Consider the following 17,390-nt stretch of genomic DNA (forward strand, 5'->3'; position numbering starts at 1 on the left):
TGGAGCCCCTTCACACTCCGCCTGGGTTGTCGGCCCCGGGGGGGCATTAAACTGCCCGCAGGTGTAAAGGCCGGGGCGATGCGGTCTGTCCTGGCCCCTCTGCTCGCCTGCAGTCACGGGAGGAGAACAGCCCCGTGCGCATCCCTGCAGTCAGGGAGAGAATGGGCCGGCTGCCACTGGGTCCCGTGCCAGCATTTTTAAAATAAACGTATTATTTTATCCCCTGGGAGAGAAAGAGAAATGAGCTCCAGCAAAACGGTACTGATTGTTATTTATCCTTATATTTTTATTCTGGCGACGTCAATCGCCAAACTTGCCGGTGCCTTGCCCCTCTTGTTCCCGCTCCCCGGGCTGTGGTACGCTGCCAGCCGGGATGCGCCGCTCCGTCGGGGCTGCGCTTCAGTCCGCGTCCGGAGACGCGCTCGGGAACCGGGCTGCAAAATGCTGACATCTGCATCTAAAACAAAGAGGGACATCTGCATTATCGCCGATCCCTTCTAATATTAATAGTCATAAAACCCGGAGTGATTACCGAAAAGGAACGTGTCAAATTGCCAGGAGTCTGGGTGGGGTTGGGTCTAAAAAAAAAAAGGAAAAAAAAAGAGAAAGAACTAACCAAACAAAATAATAATAATATATATAAAAAAAGGCAACGCAGTGAATCCAAGTCTGTATTTTAACTTTTTTAATAACGATTTTTCCTGTGCTGTAAGCTTGCACCGAATCCTGGAGGAATTGCTAAATCAGATTAAGGTTATATTTTGCAACAGACTGGATGGAGCAATAAAGGAGAAAGCGCGGAAATGGGACTTCACCCATCAATTAGATCTCTATTAGCAGCCAATGCAGGCTTCACCACAGGAAATGTCACGTCCCGGCAGAAGCAGAGCCTTTCACTTTCCCCTGAAATTAAACAATTCTTCATGCTCGCAGACCCCGGGCGAGCCGAGCCTTTGTTCGCCCGGGTGCAGAGGGTGCGCGTCCCGCCAGCACCTGCTCGCTGCCTGCGCCGGGAGCCGCGGCCGGGCCACCGCCTGCACAGGTTGCCCCAACACCTGCGCTGCTCGCCCGCCTGCCCAGCACCCAGGAAACCGCCGCCTTAGAAGGCTCTATTAATATTAAAGGGGTTATTCCAGTCATAAACGGACCATTACCAACACAATGGGCAGTATTTTGAATAGCAGGTCGGCTCATCTGCCTCCATAGATCATAACTGCCAAAACCGTCCTCCTCTCCCCCCGTGGCTTCTCATCTCGGGCTCCTTGGGGTTTATGGAGCCAAAGACTCTTTCGCATCAGTCTCAACAGTGGCACCGTCGCAGGGTGTGGGGTCGTGTTTAGCTAGGGCAGACAGAGTGGGCCGCTCTCCGGGATGGAGAAAGAAGCTTCTTTACACCGTGTGAAGCTGAGTGCCGGGGCGAGCTCGGCTCTGCCTGGCAGGGCGTGCCTGGTACTTCTCCCCCCTCTTCCCCCTCCGGCACTGCAACCAGACGAGCCACCGGCTCCGGGGAGCATACTGCGGGGAGGGAGGCAGGGGAGGGCACGGGGCCTTTCCCGCACACATCCCCCCACCAGTCCTTCCCCCCTTCCCGCTCAGGGAAAAGAAAGAAGAAAAGAGAAAAAAAGGCGTTGAATTTGCCCATAAGCAAGAAAGGTGCAACAGGAAAGGAATGGCCAAGAAGGGGGAAGTCACGGGGGGGATAAAGGGAGCTCTGTTGCCCCGGTCCTTGTTGTTCTTGCTGCTGCTCCATTCAGGCACCGAATTCAAATGGATATTTTACAGCTCAGTCCAGCTGAACAGGAGCTCAATGCCTGAAAGCTGCCGAGCTGCCTCCGCGGACATGCTCTGGGCCCGATATTATAATTTTCATAATGCGCTTTTATGTAGCTTCAGCCTCCTCCGGTGAGGAGCCCGCAGAGCAGCTGAAAGGGGCTTTGAGAGACTGGGGAGCGGGGCTGCAGCGAGTTGCGAGCCCCCCGCCGGCGTGAGTGGCACCGCCTGCCCCGGCCGAGGGCTCCTGCCTCCAACCCCCAGTCCCTGGCCCGCGGCTCCGCCGCGCTTCCCCGCCTGCCGGCCCCAGCGCCGCGCAGTGCGGAGCAATGCGGTGTGCTTCAGGGCTGCTCCGGCTTCATGTCTCTGGAGGGGTGTGCACCGTCCGTCCCCGCCACCAGCACAGGGGCACCGGGACAAAGCTCTGTTTCAGCCCGGGCACCCGTCGGCCACTAGCGACGCCCTGACCCGGTTGAGTGTCTACACCGGCCCCACCAGGGAAAAAGGCAAGGAAAGAGGGATTCTCCCCCTCAGACAGGCAGGAGGGAGGGCAGCTAAACAGTAGAGAATCAGGAGAGTTATTTCCACCGCTACGAGCCAGGTCTACTGAAAAATACGCAGCTGTATATTTATCATCCTGGGTAAGTCATCCGCTGCTAAGAGGGTCCCTGGCTGAATCGTTAACCGGCTGGAGCCAGTGCCTGGGAATGAGATTCGAAAGATTATTGATTTCCCTTCGGGGCCAAACGAGCCAGCTCCGCCAATGCCCGCGCGCCCCCGCCCCGCTCAGCAGGTGCGTGAGCCGCGCTCGTCGTGTGAAAACATCCGAGGTCTCCCCTCGGAGACGTTCTGCCATCCCCTTCCCTTCCGGCTCAGGAGGCACCCAGTGGCAGCAGCTGAAGAGATAGTCACTGGCAGAGGAAAGGGCCAAAGCAGATATTTCTAGCGCCCATTTTAGCTTGGAGAGCGTCCTCAAATATTTGCCTGATAGACTGAAGAAAGGGAAATTTTAAAAATGGAGGGGGAAAAAAATCAGGGAAAAAAACCCCAAAAAACCACCACACCAAAACCCTGAGAAAGCAGAGTCCACAGAGAGAGAGGCTCGAGGCGCCGGGGACAGCTCAGGCCGCGGCCCAGCCTCTGCGCGCCTTCGGCCGGGAGCGGCCAGACAGCGGCACCGCGGTCCCTCGGAGCTTCGCTTAGGGATACAGCACATAAGGAGGCAAGGGAGAAATCCGATTATCTGTTTCTAATGCAGCTTTTGACGTTTTGCACGGAGTGAAAGGCTCCCTAAGGTATAGCAGGGAGTGAAAGGCTTCCTAAGGAGGAAATGATTTGTTTTATTTCGCTACTTATAACTGCAACCCTCGTATGAGTGTCTTGCCCCCAAAATCTTGTCTAGCAACTGCCGCGTGTCACTCGCTAAGCCCCTGCTAAGCCCCTCTATGTGTTATAAACACATAGAGTCTTTTTTAAAGCAGGCCAAGTCCGTAGACGTGTGGTCTTTCTCCTTCATGTGTCCCAAAAATTTCCGCAGCCCCCTTGCACCTGCGGGAGGCTGCCTGGGGGCCCTGCCGCCGTGCCCGCACAGTTCCCAGCCCACCCCTGGCCTCGCACACGGCCTGGCTGAATCCCGGGGTTCCCCGCGGCATACGAAGAAGAGCTTGGAAGGAGGGCAGAGAAGCAAACATATCTTCGCCAGAGAAAAGGGAAAAATTACAACAACAAAAAAGGGGTTTTTTTTATCTCGTTCAGGTGGAATTTCACCCGAGATACGGCTGAGGGAGGGGAACTGTTCGCAGTCCCGAAATCTGCATGGTGTGAATGGCTGTGTTTCTCACCCACGGGCCGTGGGAAGCCACCAGTGCCCACGAGCTGCTTTAACCCTTTCTCGCCTCCTTTCCACGTGCTCCTTTGCAGAGGTGGAAATGCTCTTGGGCAGCTGAACCACCTCCTCCCCCACGACTGCTTTCCCCCCAGGGGAGAGCGAGAGGCCGTGGACCCCGTCTGCGCTCTGCAGAAGGGTCCGGATGCTTCGTGAAGGCGGCTGTGGCCGTCGCAACGTGGGTGCTGCCGTTTCTGGATCGTTTTGATTGTGAACCTACTGCGCTCATGTTACAAATGCAATTAATAGTAAAAGCAGCCTTTATCTATGGAGCAGGAGGCAGCTGCACACCGCAGGTCATTATCCATTAGCGAGTAATGTTCAGCACTTAGCAGGACTGTCGTGTTCAAGGAGAGGAGAGGAAAAACAAAAGCCTTATCTCCGGTCCTACTCCTTCCACCACTTCCCTCTGCGCGGGAGGGAGACCAGCTAGCGGCAGGTTGTCCCCTGGATAGGGCGGGCTGGGTGCCTGCAGAGTGTGGGGACCTGGTGGGCTTCCCCCCGGGGGCAAGTCCCCCTGGTTCAGTGGAGGAGTTCTAGTCTAAATATATATCCTTCTCTCCTGCCCTCTTCCCAGAAGAGTCCTTCAGTTTGCTTCGTAGCGACCGGCAGGGGTCGGCAAGTGCCGAGCCACTCCTCGCCCCAGCCGTGGGAAAGCAGCTTCGTGCCTCAGTTTCCCTATCCTGCAGACCCAGGTCAGTGCTCCCACCTCACTTTCTGAAACACGCCCAGACCGATGCCCCGTGCTGCTGATGCGAAAGGTGTTTCCACACCTCCGCGGGCCGCCCACATGACCTGAGGTGCCCGTTCTAACCCTGCTCGGATGCGTGTAGCATCTAGGGAGCTGGACTTCACCCCACAAGACATTCCTCTCGGGACAGTTAGAGAGCCGACAGAAACCCAGGAGGCAGAAATCCTCCCCTCGGCCCCACAGCAAGGCTCTACCTGCTGAGGCAGTTTGGCAGAATCCACCGAGGTCTCCGCCCGAGAGTTTTAGGGCTTCTCACCCATTAGGGTTCAAGAATACAGTGAGGACATCCAACAGGTCTGGCTAAAACCTCACTCGGGCCACTCACTCATGGCAGCACAGAGCAAAATACTTCCTCTGCAGCGTGGTGAACTGCAGTGAATCACCTACCATCTGCATAAATCTCAGGATAAGATGAAATATCTTATTGATTCCGTTTCTAAAGAAGTAGAGGAAGGAAAAGGGGGGGCGGGAGCCAACCCCAAAACACCCTTTTCTGTTTCTGGAAAAAGGAGGAAAAAAAAGCACCTCTTCGTAGCTCAGTGGGGAAAAGGTCAAGCTACTATTGACAAGTATGTAAAGACATCTTCTAACCATGGGAAAACATGTATAAATTGTTTCGACTCACTGCATTCAAAACCAATGGAAGTGAATTACAAAACTGCACTTCTTGCATTGTTGGACTGAAAGGATATCTATTTATCATCTTATAAGACAGCTCGAACGATCTTTATCTGCTTTGCCCACTTTCTGACCCAAATTCAGGGTTTTTATGGAAAATTGTAGTCAGTTTGATTGATGAAATCCAAAGATGTCTAAAATGGCACCAAAGATCTCCAACTGTGCAGACTCCAACCGAGGGCTTCAATGTTGGCATTGTTCCTACGAAAAAAGTTGAGAAAACGAGCAAAAGTTAGGGAATTTCTGTTTAAAAACTTCAAATTTCAATGAGGATCCCGAACCTATTATCCCTATTCATGGGGTGAACTGTGTGAACATAAAAGTATTTCCCACACATTGCAAAACAACAACAACAAAAACCCCCTTAGTTTTAAGCGGCTCCATAAACCTTCTTTGTAAAACGCTGAATAACTCTGAGCAGAAAATAAGCCCAGCCATTCCCGTTTAGAAATAATCTAAGTTTAAATCTTATAAACAGGAAGCTCACGAGAAATGTTTAAAGAGAGAGGAGAAAAAATATATATGTTTCATCTGTGCATCCGAAATTAAAGAGAGCCTTAATTTAAAATTCGGAGACGTGATGAAAGATTATTTTTATACCCGGTGTGGGACTTCGGAGGGTTTAACTCAAGGTTTAGAGGGAGCAGTTCTACGGAAGGTGCTCTTTCCCTGCCTTCCTTGTAGAAGGAAGCTAAAGCGCTGCCTGCCAGGATTTAACTGGCAACACATGGAGCTGAGAGCTGGGGCCCTCGCAGGTGGGTGAGCGCTCGCTGCCCTCTGGACCAGCCCAGATCCACCCGGGACATGGCTGTGGCGCAAAGCCCCGGCACTGCTCGGCCACGGATCTGTTTGCTAGCGACTCCCCGTCTCGTTTGGGGCTATGCATTATTGTGGAACACTGTCACCTGCCTAATTGTGCTAAATGGCCACCTCCTATTATTAATAATAGCTGGAACGTGGCTCCTAGACACGTTACCAAGGCTGGGAAGCTGATGAATGAAACCCCTACTAGGGAAAATCTTGGTAGCTGTCTTCTGTCGCATTACCCACGGGGGCCGACTATAAATCTTCCTTCATTTTAACCACGTTTACCCTCATACTCCTCCAGGCTAGGGATGCTGTGTTAAGATTGCACTGATGTGCCAATGCTTTGGACCAGCTGCTCCTAAATACAGACAAGTCCTTGTCAATTAAGCCATTGAGGAGCAGGGCCTGGGAGCTCTGGGGCATTTTAGCAGGCAGCAGTGTGCAGCCCCAACAATTAGCATCCATTTTGAAGGGACCTCCAGGGCACAAATGCACAGGCAGGGAAGAATCAAAACACCAGGCAACTTCAATTCTGAAAACTGGTCACATAATGATACTGAACAGACCGGCCTAGGAGAAGTGAGCCAATCTTTCTTGGGAAGGACGTTTAGCCGCTCCCCCAGCCAAGCCGTAGGGCCGAGGCACGCCGCGAACCGCGGAGTCAGAGGAGATAAATGAACACATTCATTTGCCTGTGTGAGCCGAAGTTTCCTTTGGCGGTTCTTCTTTGTAATTCGGTGTCACCTCAAGCAGCTGGTGGCATCCAATGCTCCCATGATCCTGGCCTTTGGCCCAGGCGGAGCTGGACAAGGCAGCCCGCTCCAAGGAGAAGAGCTGCGATGTCTCAGGTCAGAGAGGCCAAGCTACCAGTGGGACAGGCGGAGCACTAGGAGTTCAGCTAAACAAAACCCCGAGGGGATTAGGGAGCCTGGGGGATCATTAGCGAAGGTGTTTGCTTAAGTCATTAGGAAGCCGGTAGCCAGGGGAAAAAAGGCTTGTTCCACAAGGCACCTCCCTAGAATGGCAGGGCTGGAAATGCAGAGGATATCACAGCACAAGACTATGTGACCCTACCAAGTTCAACAACAGAGCAAACAGCACATGCCATTAGGGACGGCAGTCAACCGGGAGGTAACAAAGAGGGGAGGGCACTGGCAAAAATGTTCATGTATTAAATATGGAAAAGTATGGGGACAAGGGCAAGGGTCAATGAAAGTCAACAGGAGAGCAGGCGTAATGTTAGAAAGAATTTAATATCAAAAATACATAAATCTGCACGGGAGGCAGCCCCAGAATAGGCAGAAAGGAAGGCAGCCTTGGAGTCAACATTCACTTGGTGATAGAGCCAGAATGGATAGCGCCAGGTTGTTAACATTTAACACAAAAGTTAGCGCGGAATAAAGGACGCAGGGCCGGCTCCTTTAATTGTGGCCCCACCGGGAGATTTCCATATGTCACATTAAATGGATAACACCAGCCCCGCTCCGCAAGGCTTCTTCCGCAGAGTCCCTCTCTCTCCCTTCACTTTCGTTCCTTATTATCTCTTTTTCCTCCATCCCTCTCCACATGCCCCGCGGAGCTTCCAACGGGGGCTGAAACAAAGGTCTGCCTCTGAACTGGTGCGGGGAAGGACGGGAGAGAGGGAAAGGAGCGGGAGCGGAGGCTTTCGGGGAGCCGATGCCCTACCGGGGCTTCCCCGCCGACCCTCACCGGGCGTCAGGGCTCGCCAATAGCTGTCGCGACATGAAATTTAACTCCTGCGTTTTTTGTTAGGAAAGCGTCCTCAAGTTAAAGTAGGGTCCGAGGAAATAGGACCACTGTCCTGGTTCGGGAGGGCTCGGTTCAGCACCGCGCGGAGAACCGGCCGGGCCCCGCTGCCGCCCCCGCGCGGGGCCCGGGCCTGTCCGGCTCGGGGGAGCGCACGGACCGCGGGGCGGGGTGAGCGGGTTTTCGCGGACCAAACAGAAAAGAAAAAAAAGAAGCAAAAAACCCCCGCGCCCCTGATCAATACGGCAGTGTTTCCGCGCTAGTTCAGGAGGTCAGGCGGGCGTAGACACAGCATGGAGAGTTATTTATGTCAAGTCGGGTTATTGTAAACGAAATCCAGCAAATTGCACATAAGTTCCTCGGGGCCGCCAGTGGGCTCGTGGGCAGAGGTCAGTGTCAGTCAGTCTGTCCATCCCTCTGGAGACAGTAATTGTCCGGGGCCTGACACCGCGTCGGGGGCGATAGGCGGCTCCATCCATCTCCATCCAGTTATCCCGGCGCCGAGGCCGGGGCTGCCCCCTGGTCCGCGGGTGCGTGGCACCAGGCCACGGCCGGCCCCGCTCCCGGAAATGCCGCGGGGGGAATGCCACGGCTCCCACGGACCGTGCCGCGCCGTTCCCGCGCGGCGTCCCGCCATCCCCGCGCATCCCGCGCCGGGTACCGCGCCTCGCCAGCCTCCAGCATCCAGCTCCATCACTACCCTATACTCCCTTTATTAATAGGGAAATTCTTCCTTTCTGACAATTTAATAGTCTAAAGTAATCTTCTGCGTGACATTGCCCATCCGTCTTCTCAAAAGAGAAAACAAAGGGGATGTTTTTTTCTTTGGGCCTCTCCAGATCCTTTTCTATTTTAAGAGGGGCTCCCCACAATGGGGTCTTTATGAACCATAATGGTTATGTTTATGAAGCCAGCGATACCAGTGTATGAAGACAATTTTATGCCTAATTAGAAAATGATGTAAGCCAGGGGGAGACAAAGAGGGCTTGTCTGCCGTGGCTGGGTCTCCGGCCATCACTCCCGGGCGAATATATCGCCTCTTCTGTGCTTTACGTCCACTATTTTTATAACATCTCGTCCATTAGCTCCTCAAACTGTTTATGATATCGTGGACAGTTAGTAAAACAGCTCAATTTAGCGGTGAATTAAAGCAATTTTGAAACTTGTTCCGAAGGGAATCGCACGGGAGGCGAAGAGCAGCCCTCCCTTCTCCTATCCAAGGGGACTTCACCTCTGGGAAGACTCCAATAACTGCAACTCCAGCCCCACTCGATTAAGGGATAATTTTTAATATATATGCAATAAATGTTCACTTTGTTAGATTGAATGACAGACAATAATATCGGCAAATCTTCATATCCATCCATTACCGGCAAACGAGCCGCACAAAGAACATATTTGCTTTTGATTAATTTATTTGCAGACTCTGTTTGATAAAGCAATAACTATTTGGTTAAACTTGACATTCGGTCTTCGGGGGGTTATCAGACCAATTCCCTCTCGTTCGTGGGTGATAATAAAGCTGTTTAAGCGGGATTAATTATTAATTGGTTGCAATTAATTTCCTCTCTTCTCCACGTCGACAGACAATGAGGATCACTCACTCCCAAACAAAAGACTGACATAGGAGCATCCTCGCCCCGTCTGTATCTAGCTATCTGTTTATTCATCTGTCCCTTTCCATCTCTCCCGATTCCTGCGCGCAGCTTCTAAACTTTCCTCTACCCTTCAGCAGGGAGATCTCCTCCTCGGCGGGGTGAGAGGGACGCCGGGATCCCAGTGCGCGCTCCCTCTCCGCGACCCAGGGGCGCCAGTCCTGCGGCCGCGGTGACGGCCGTCCCTCCCCGGCAGCGGAGAGCACGGAGCAGCCCTGGCCCCTCAGAGGGGCTGGTCTGGGACGGAGCTGACCGAACAGGGATCCCAGGAGGGCGGCCAGGGAGCGGGTCGCTGAAGGACAAGACTCTCCGATTCAGCCGCAGTGATGAATTGCTGTGGGGGAGAGGAACAGAGCTCCTCTCCCCCCATCTCCGTGCTTCTGCTGCTGATGAATGGGCCCGGAGGATGGATAGTCCAGAGTGTGTTATATCTTCATCAAACTGTGAAACCCCTCCCTTTACTAATAATCTGTCACAACTTTACAGAACACACACTGAGACCAAAGGGAAGCCCCTGCCCTGTAGCCTGCCCCTTCCCTCCCCTGTCAGGAAGGGCTTTATCCGGGCAAGGAGCACGGGGGAGGGGGGCTCCCTCCGCGGAAAGTTTTCCTCGTCCACTGCTCGGCCTTTTCCCCCTCGGCTGTCCCAGGAACCCCCGCCCGAAGGGCCCTGTCCCCTGGCCCGGGACTCTCCGGCCTCTGAGCCCGGTCTCTCCTTGCTAGCCGCGGGAAGCGGGGCTGGTTCTGCTCAAGACAGCCAGAGCAGGGCGAGCCGAAAGCACCCCAGCAAATTTCCAGCACGGTTTTGAGTAGCGGGAGACATGAGGCCGAGAGGGGGGAAAGTCCCCCGTTTTCCCCGGGCAAACGGAGGAAAAAAAACTAAGGCGAGACCCAGCATCCTTCTCCAACGACAGATCTTTCTCCTTCCATTAGTATTTCTTTCGGGCACAGATAAATCTCCCTTTTCCGTCGCGTATTTGCATTTCGAGCAGGTGCATCTTCCAGCAACGATGTTCGCTCCTCTACTCTACACAATTAAAAACAATAATCAAAACTAGCTGTTTAAAAGTAAGGAGAGCAGCAGGAGGTGCCGTGGGTGACAGGCGGCACACACTCACCGCACCCGTGCCCCTGCCCGCCGCTCGGAGCCCCGCGGCGCAACCTCTACCCGCGGCCCCGGAGCGCTGCCTGCCGCTCCCTCTGGCTCTTCACCTAGAAAAAGGGTCGTTCCGGATTATTCTGCTGTTAGCAATAGTCATTGCTCTGTCCCGGAATAGTTTAAGGCGTAAAACTGAGGCAGTGAAAGACATTAGTCTAATGAGGTTTGTCGTGTAGAAGCTGTTGATATTATGTTGTCATTCATCTCATTTAAAGTCCGAAGAAACGCATTCATGAGATTGTTTCTTTATTTTTTCCCCCCTTTCTCCCCCTTTCTTGCTGTTTTTAAAAACATCGCTTTCTTTGGCTGTTTGCTTTAGGGGCTTTTCATCTGCGTGTTTCAGATAAGAAAAGAAATCAGATTCTTTTATTTTTCGATTGGATCCGAATTCCTTTTGATGTCCCCATTTAGTGCCTTTGACTTCTCCTGTGAATGGCAGCCTTTTGTTGCCGTCCCACATGCCCTTTAAGAAATTCTCCCTTAAACGCCTGGTACCCGCTGATGGATCCGTTTTCAAATGGACGAGAAGGAAAATGCAAGGAGCGAGAGGCCCGTTTCCTTAGTAATTGCTCGCGTTTGGGTGAAAATGCAGATATTTTTGTCCGATGTGGGAGTATTGGGAGAAGAACATCAGCAGGGGTTTAAAACAAAGATCGTCAGCTGCGAACTCGCTGCACAAGACAAGAAGCTCGCTTGACTGCCTTTGGTGTCAAAGTTGGGGTAACCTCCAAAGTGGGGAGCGGCGTGCAAAACCTCCCGATGGCCACAGTTGTGCCGTAGGACAGCGGGCAGCAACGGAGCGCCGTCCGATTGCCCGGGCCCCGGCCGAGCCCTCTGCTCCCCTCCCTTCCCTCCCTCTGGGGCACAGCCCTGGGCACAGTTATGTCAACAACATCGCTGAGAAAAAAAGAGTTTGTGATATATATACATGTATATTCATAGGGATGGAGGGATGGATGGATGGATGGATGGATGGATGCTGCATGCATGCTCAGATATTGCTGGCTCTAAAGAATGATTGGAGCCTCCCAAACTACACTTCGGAAAAAGCCACTGTAAAATAAATTCGCCATCCAAAAACGCAAACACCCCTGTGCTCCGAGGCTCGGGAAGCAACGAGGACACCACCAGACCGAGAGTGATCAAAAGCTAAACCTCACAGACATTCCCGAAATACATTATTTTTTTCATTTTTAAATAAGGACATTTCCCCGCATTTTGCCTCCAGGAAGTTTAAATAATTTTTAAGTTATCGGTAAGCAATCAGAAATCGCTATCAAGAAACGACTTCAGGGTCCGTGAAGGGGGATCAATCTCGTATCCCACAGCGATCCATTCGCTTAGCCGTGAGCCCGTTTTCTCCTCCAAGTACAGCATTATTTCTTGTTACTCGTCAGGGATACATGGTTTCAAAAACACTGCCTGATCATTTTCGGGTTTTGTCTTTTCTTGCATAAACACTCTTCTCTTACACCGCTATGTCTCGGGACATTGAAGGATAATTAAATGCCAACAGAAATAGCAAAAGGTCGGACACGTTACTTAAAGCTATTTACTTCCACCTAAGTAGAGCGCGGGATTTCGGAGCTGTAATGGGAAAAGGCTGCGGTGAGCCTTCGCCAGGAGACCCGGTGAGCCGGCACAGGTCGAAGGGACAGAAAGGCTCCGGCTCCCGGCAGGTAGTGAAATCTCAGCACCCGCTTCTATTTTTTTTTTTTTTCCCCCTAGCAAGAGCCTGCAGTGGCCGATCTGAAAGCACCGCTTTTCTCGTGGGGAGTTCTCCAGGACAGAGACCTCGTTGCCCCCTAAGCACCAAGAGCTAACCAGGGTCCTCCAAGTCATCTATTCTCCAAGGGAAAAAATATCTTACACTGCGACAGGGAGGAGAAAAAAGTAACAAGCAAGATTTTCTTTAGAATACGAATGCGAGAGAAAAGATTGCATATATTTAGGAACAAATTTGTAGCCACACATAATATTTCGATTCTGCAAAGATAATGGCAATAAGAGCAGAGTGAAAGGTGCCTTACTTACGTTTTAGGCGAGCGCCTTCCCTTCCACACTGACCTGCCTCCTGTGCTGTAGATTATTTTATACATTTCTCCCAGATACACTTATAAACAAGTGGAAATTTTGCATCCTACCCGCACCATTTTATACATGATGAGCCATCAGTAATAGGATTATTAAACAAAAACCGTCTGAGGCGCTGGCGTTAACCTTTTTTAAAATGGCTAATTAGGTTTTGCACAGAAAAATTAGATTTAACATTGCTTACATTGACTACATTTTCAGTTGATGCTACAATAATTTGGGGGGTAGGACGGCTTAAACAACTCGAAGACATAATAAAAAATTAACTATTTTAACATATATTATAGGTCCCCTACACTTGGGTAAGGCAAAGAATATTTTCATGATCAAATATTATATACATAAAACTAATTATCTCTCGCTGCTGCCTCCATCAATTACGCGGGAGAAGGGAGAGGTGTAGAGCGCCCTCTGGTGGCTCGTAGCCGGAACGCGCCTCGCGCAGACACGGCTCGCTCCGTCCCTCCTCTGCCCCTTGCCAATTTTTTGGATGGAAAAAATGTCCTTTTAATTGACCTACAGCTAGATTGATTTGTAACATAAAATAGGGAGGATATTGTTTATTTGATCTGTGTTGTTATACAGAGATAGTTATGACAGATGGTAGACAGTACTTGTCAAAGTTACTTCTAGACAAAGAGGCCTTCCTTCCTTCCTTCCTTCCTTCCTTCCTTCCTTCCTTCCTTCCTTCCGAATTCCTTCCTTCCGAATTCCTTCCGAATTCCTTCCTTCCGAATTCCTTCCGAATTCCTTCCGAATTCCTTCCTTCCTTCCTTCCTTCCGAATTCCTTCCTTCCTTCCGAATTCCTTCCTTCCTTCCGAATTCCTTCCTTCCTTCCTTCCTTCCTTCCTTCCTTCCTTCCTTCCTTCCTTCCTTCCTTCCTTTTTCGTATTTATTTCTAATTTTTCTCCTCTCTGTAGAACCTCATTCAAATTTATCTCAGAACCTTTCCCACTGCGTGTACCTCGGTGTACCCCGAGTCGGGCACGGAGGAACGCCACGGCCCCTCAGCGCCCACGGATTTCCCACAAGTGCGGGACTGCGCTGGAGGCTCCAGGCACCGAGTCCGGAGCTCCGCTTGCGCGGCCGGCTGTGCCCGCGGTGCGGGGACCTTCCAGCGCCCACCGCCGGCCGCGACACGCTGGTGAGGGGCCGGACCCCAATCCCCGCGGAGCTCCGCGGCGCGGAGAGGCCGCGCATCCCCCGTCCCGTGCCGTGGCGGCTCGGGGTGTGTGTGTGTGTTTTGGGAGCCGAACGGCGGAGAGCCGCCACCGAGTTGCCAGAGGGCCCAGCGGGCGAGAAGCGGGTCGGCAGCGCCGTCACCCAGCCGCGAGCTCTCACCACGTCCCTTTCTCCCACCACCTGCATTTTATCCTGCTTTTCAAAACACCCACAGATAGCAGACATCATCTCTGAAGAATCTACACGCAATTAAGGGGAAAAAAGCCCATCTTTCCCGCCTGGTCTATTCACTTACCTAGGTATTTACCGAAGAGAGAGCTTAGCTTGTTTTTCATCCTGGCTTAACGAGTAACACGTAGAGAACCTAAAAGGGCCATCAGAGGAGGAAAAAGCTTTCAGATGAAACCAAATGAGAAATGCATGCAGTTTATCCAACACAGCAGTGTGCATTGCTAAACTGAGTGTGTTCTTCTCATCTCTGTGGTGGGATGCTCTGTTTGCAGGGCAATTAAGGAAAATGGAGACATGTCCCCTGTGCAAGAACTGCAGGAAGAACAGTGTATCAGAAGGCACTTGGATGAAGTTTTCAGAAATAGGAATGGTAAAAGAGTATCTGTCCTTCTACAAAAAAATCTCGCTCTATCACAATAGATAACAAGGCCAGATAGTACTGCGTGAAGGTGCAGTATTTAGAACAAACAAACCATTATACAATTTAACATTTAAAACACATTTAAAAGCATTCTATCATCATATTAAACACTCATTAACTAAGCCTACTCTAGAGGCACAAGAGTATCTGTTCATTTTTTCAGGTTGCTTTTGCCCTATGAAGGCTTTACTGAGCTTCATGCAACTTCCTGGTGTCACCCTCCAGGCACTCCATTATGTCTGTAGTGTTCAGTCTCTCTGGAACCATGCTTTGTGTTGTTCCTGCAGCCTAATTTCTTAGGAGGGAAGCCCCCCAGTTTTGCTGTTCTGATGCTGCAGGCTGTGCTCAGTGACTCCAGGTTACAGATACTGTAAGGAGACACCCAGGTTATCTGTAAATGATCACATTTCACTTCCGCTGATTTAGTCTTCTCTGAGAGCTTTAAAATTTCTCATTCGAATTACTTTTTTTAGAGGTATCTTTAATGGCACTGTAGTGAGCTGTGTAGACAGACACACCCTTAGGCAGGAGAGCAATCCTCAAGACTGTTCTCTGATCCATAAGCACCATGGTTCAGAGAAAGGGAGAGAGAAACACTTTAGCAGCTTCCCCTCTGTTACCCAGAACATGCGTTACCCTCCACAAAATCTGCTGAAGTACCTAAAGTATACTGATAACTGCATTTTCTCCACTGGTATATAAATCTGTTTATTACCAGCATTTCAGGACTTCCCCTCTGTTTATGTGTACCTTCTGGGTAACCACTACTAACACTTACAAACTAGGTATCTCCCCACCCTAATTTCCCAAGAAGCAGGATCTGGTGGGGGAGCACAGAACGCGCCGGATCTGCACCTCTACCCCATTCCCCTAATTTCACCTCAGGCTGTTTTCAGGGGCTCCACCAGAAGCAGTTAGAGCTGATAATCTACTCATTGGTCCTCTGTGGCAGCTTTCTGTGCAGAGACAGGCAGTACTTAATAGACTGTATACTCCCCTATTTGCAGACTAATATTCACTTAAACATCCAGGAAAGAAACAAACTCTTTTGTATTCAATCATTGTCAATATACCAACAATAAATGGAAAAGCTGAACCATGCATATTTTTTATTAAAATATATGCCTCTCCTACCTTCACTGTCCACAGCATTTGCCTCAGCCACTTTCAGCAATATGTTATAGACAGATATTTTGGCTGGAACTATGCAAATATTTGGAATACAGAACTGAAATATCCTACTTTTCTTTCAAAATTTGCCATATTACATTAAGCCTGCTGCTGCTGGAATAGACTACAAATATATCGAGCTTAATAACACTCTCTAAGAACCCTAAATCTTGGTATACAATGCAGAAGGTTTTTTATTGAAAACAAACAACTGAAATGGCCCATTAGGACAGTTAGCCCAGAGCCCTGCCTTGCCAGGTTCATTGCTTACAGTCAGGACCAGAGGTATAATGCAATTATGTGGCTGTGTATTGTGCAGCATCTCGGGAAAATATATCTCATCATAAGCCTGTTTTTCTCTGGTAAAAAGAGCTTGTGGACAGCTTGATGGCAGGATATGGCTGGTCTTTGTGTGTGGCGATAGCCAGACTGATGGTAAGAATTAAAGACAAAACACTGCCATTGCCTGTGATTTTATTTAGTTTTGAGTAACATTTTGAGTAATTGTTGTATCAAAGGGGCCTATATATTTGCCCAGACCTATTCAATTTTTACAGTGCTCATTGGCAGGTTTTAGCTCATTCCAAGGGACAGATGTTATTTTGGGGGAAATACGTACCTGGGACTGTTCCTAATAAGTAGTCCTGGCAGGGTATATAGGCAGGGTTTGTACATTTCATCCATATGTCCAGAAAAAAGACACAGGCCAATTTTATTTACTTATATTGACAGCTATTTTCTCATAGTATTTTTTATAAATAGCTGAAAAAGGAAGTAACTTCTTCTTATCTGATTGTTTAATTTTGAGGGCATCTTGAAAGGCTACTAGGTAAAAGTGTTGGACCAAGTAATTTCCTGTCATGCATTTAAACATTCAGGAGGAACTAATTCCATTCTGATGGAATCAGAGTTTAGAGTATGAATAAGTTTTCATTGGGTTATAGCTTTTGTAAAACAAAATCTTGCAGCAGAAACATCTTTAATTAGTACAGTAATTATTAACTTATCAAGAGCAATTTTGATCTTGAACAAGAATTTCCTTTGTGCTGGGAAATTTCTTTCTAACGCTACAGGAACTGCATAGAATTGATAGCAGTGATTTTCCAAGTTAAAATGTTCTATCAGTGAAGCCACTCTGAGTCTCATGCATGGTATGGATATGGGGAAAAAGGATCAGGATCAGAATACAGGGTTTCTGTTATCTCTATAGCTTCTTAGTTTTAGTAATGGGAAAGAGCTACATTTGCTGAGGATAAGTCAGAAAGTGTCTGTGTACCAGTGGCTTGGTGACAACTGGACAGGTAATCTGTACTGCTAAATTAAAAAGGGCTAAGCAGTATGACTGACTCCAAATGACCAACATTTGTCCACCCTGTTTTTCATTTCCTATACAGATTCTCTTTGATGAAAATTTATGGAGATAATTTGAAGCAGAACAAGGACCGAAGGAGGAGCTGATATTGTGGACAGTCTATCACAACTGCTCAAATTCACTTTCTGAATCTTTTTTATTAAACAGCTTAAATGCCCTCTGCATCATCCTGACCACCCTGGATTTCTGGTGCAATGAGAAATGATGCTGTGGATTCATCACATGAATCTTTAAAAAATTGTGTTTATACTTTCTGTGCTGTTCCAAGGTGCACACTGTATCTTCAACATCACTTTATCTAGGGACTGCCAGGCGACTATGTGGGATGGATTGCAGAGAGAGGCCAGGAATCCATACTTCCTGAAATAGGTAGGAAAATTATCTTTGCACATAGGTCTTTGAATTAAGACTGCCGTCACATTTTGTAAGGATATCGTTCAGTAGCCTT

The 17,390-nt window shown here is 49.8% G+C and overlaps 1 long non-coding RNA gene across 1 annotated transcript; it reads right to left on the reverse strand.

Annotated features, from left to right (window-relative positions):
* Nucleotides 1-312: 312 nt before the first annotated feature.
* LOC125326282 lies at nucleotides 313-12,604 on the reverse strand. Its single transcript, XR_007203728.1, has 3 exons — nucleotides 12,506-12,604; nucleotides 5,032-5,285; nucleotides 313-457 (listed from the first exon to the last, which is right to left on the reverse strand). It is a non-coding gene; the product is annotated as an uncharacterized LOC125326282 (long non-coding RNA).
* Between the last annotated feature and the right edge of the window lie 4,786 nt (nucleotides 12,605-17,390).

This window comes from Corvus hawaiiensis, chromosome 5 (genome assembly GCF_020740725.1).
Source record: "Corvus hawaiiensis isolate bCorHaw1 chromosome 5, bCorHaw1.pri.cur, whole genome shotgun sequence".
NCBI classification, from domain to species: Eukaryota; Metazoa; Chordata; class Aves; order Passeriformes; family Corvidae; genus Corvus; species Corvus hawaiiensis.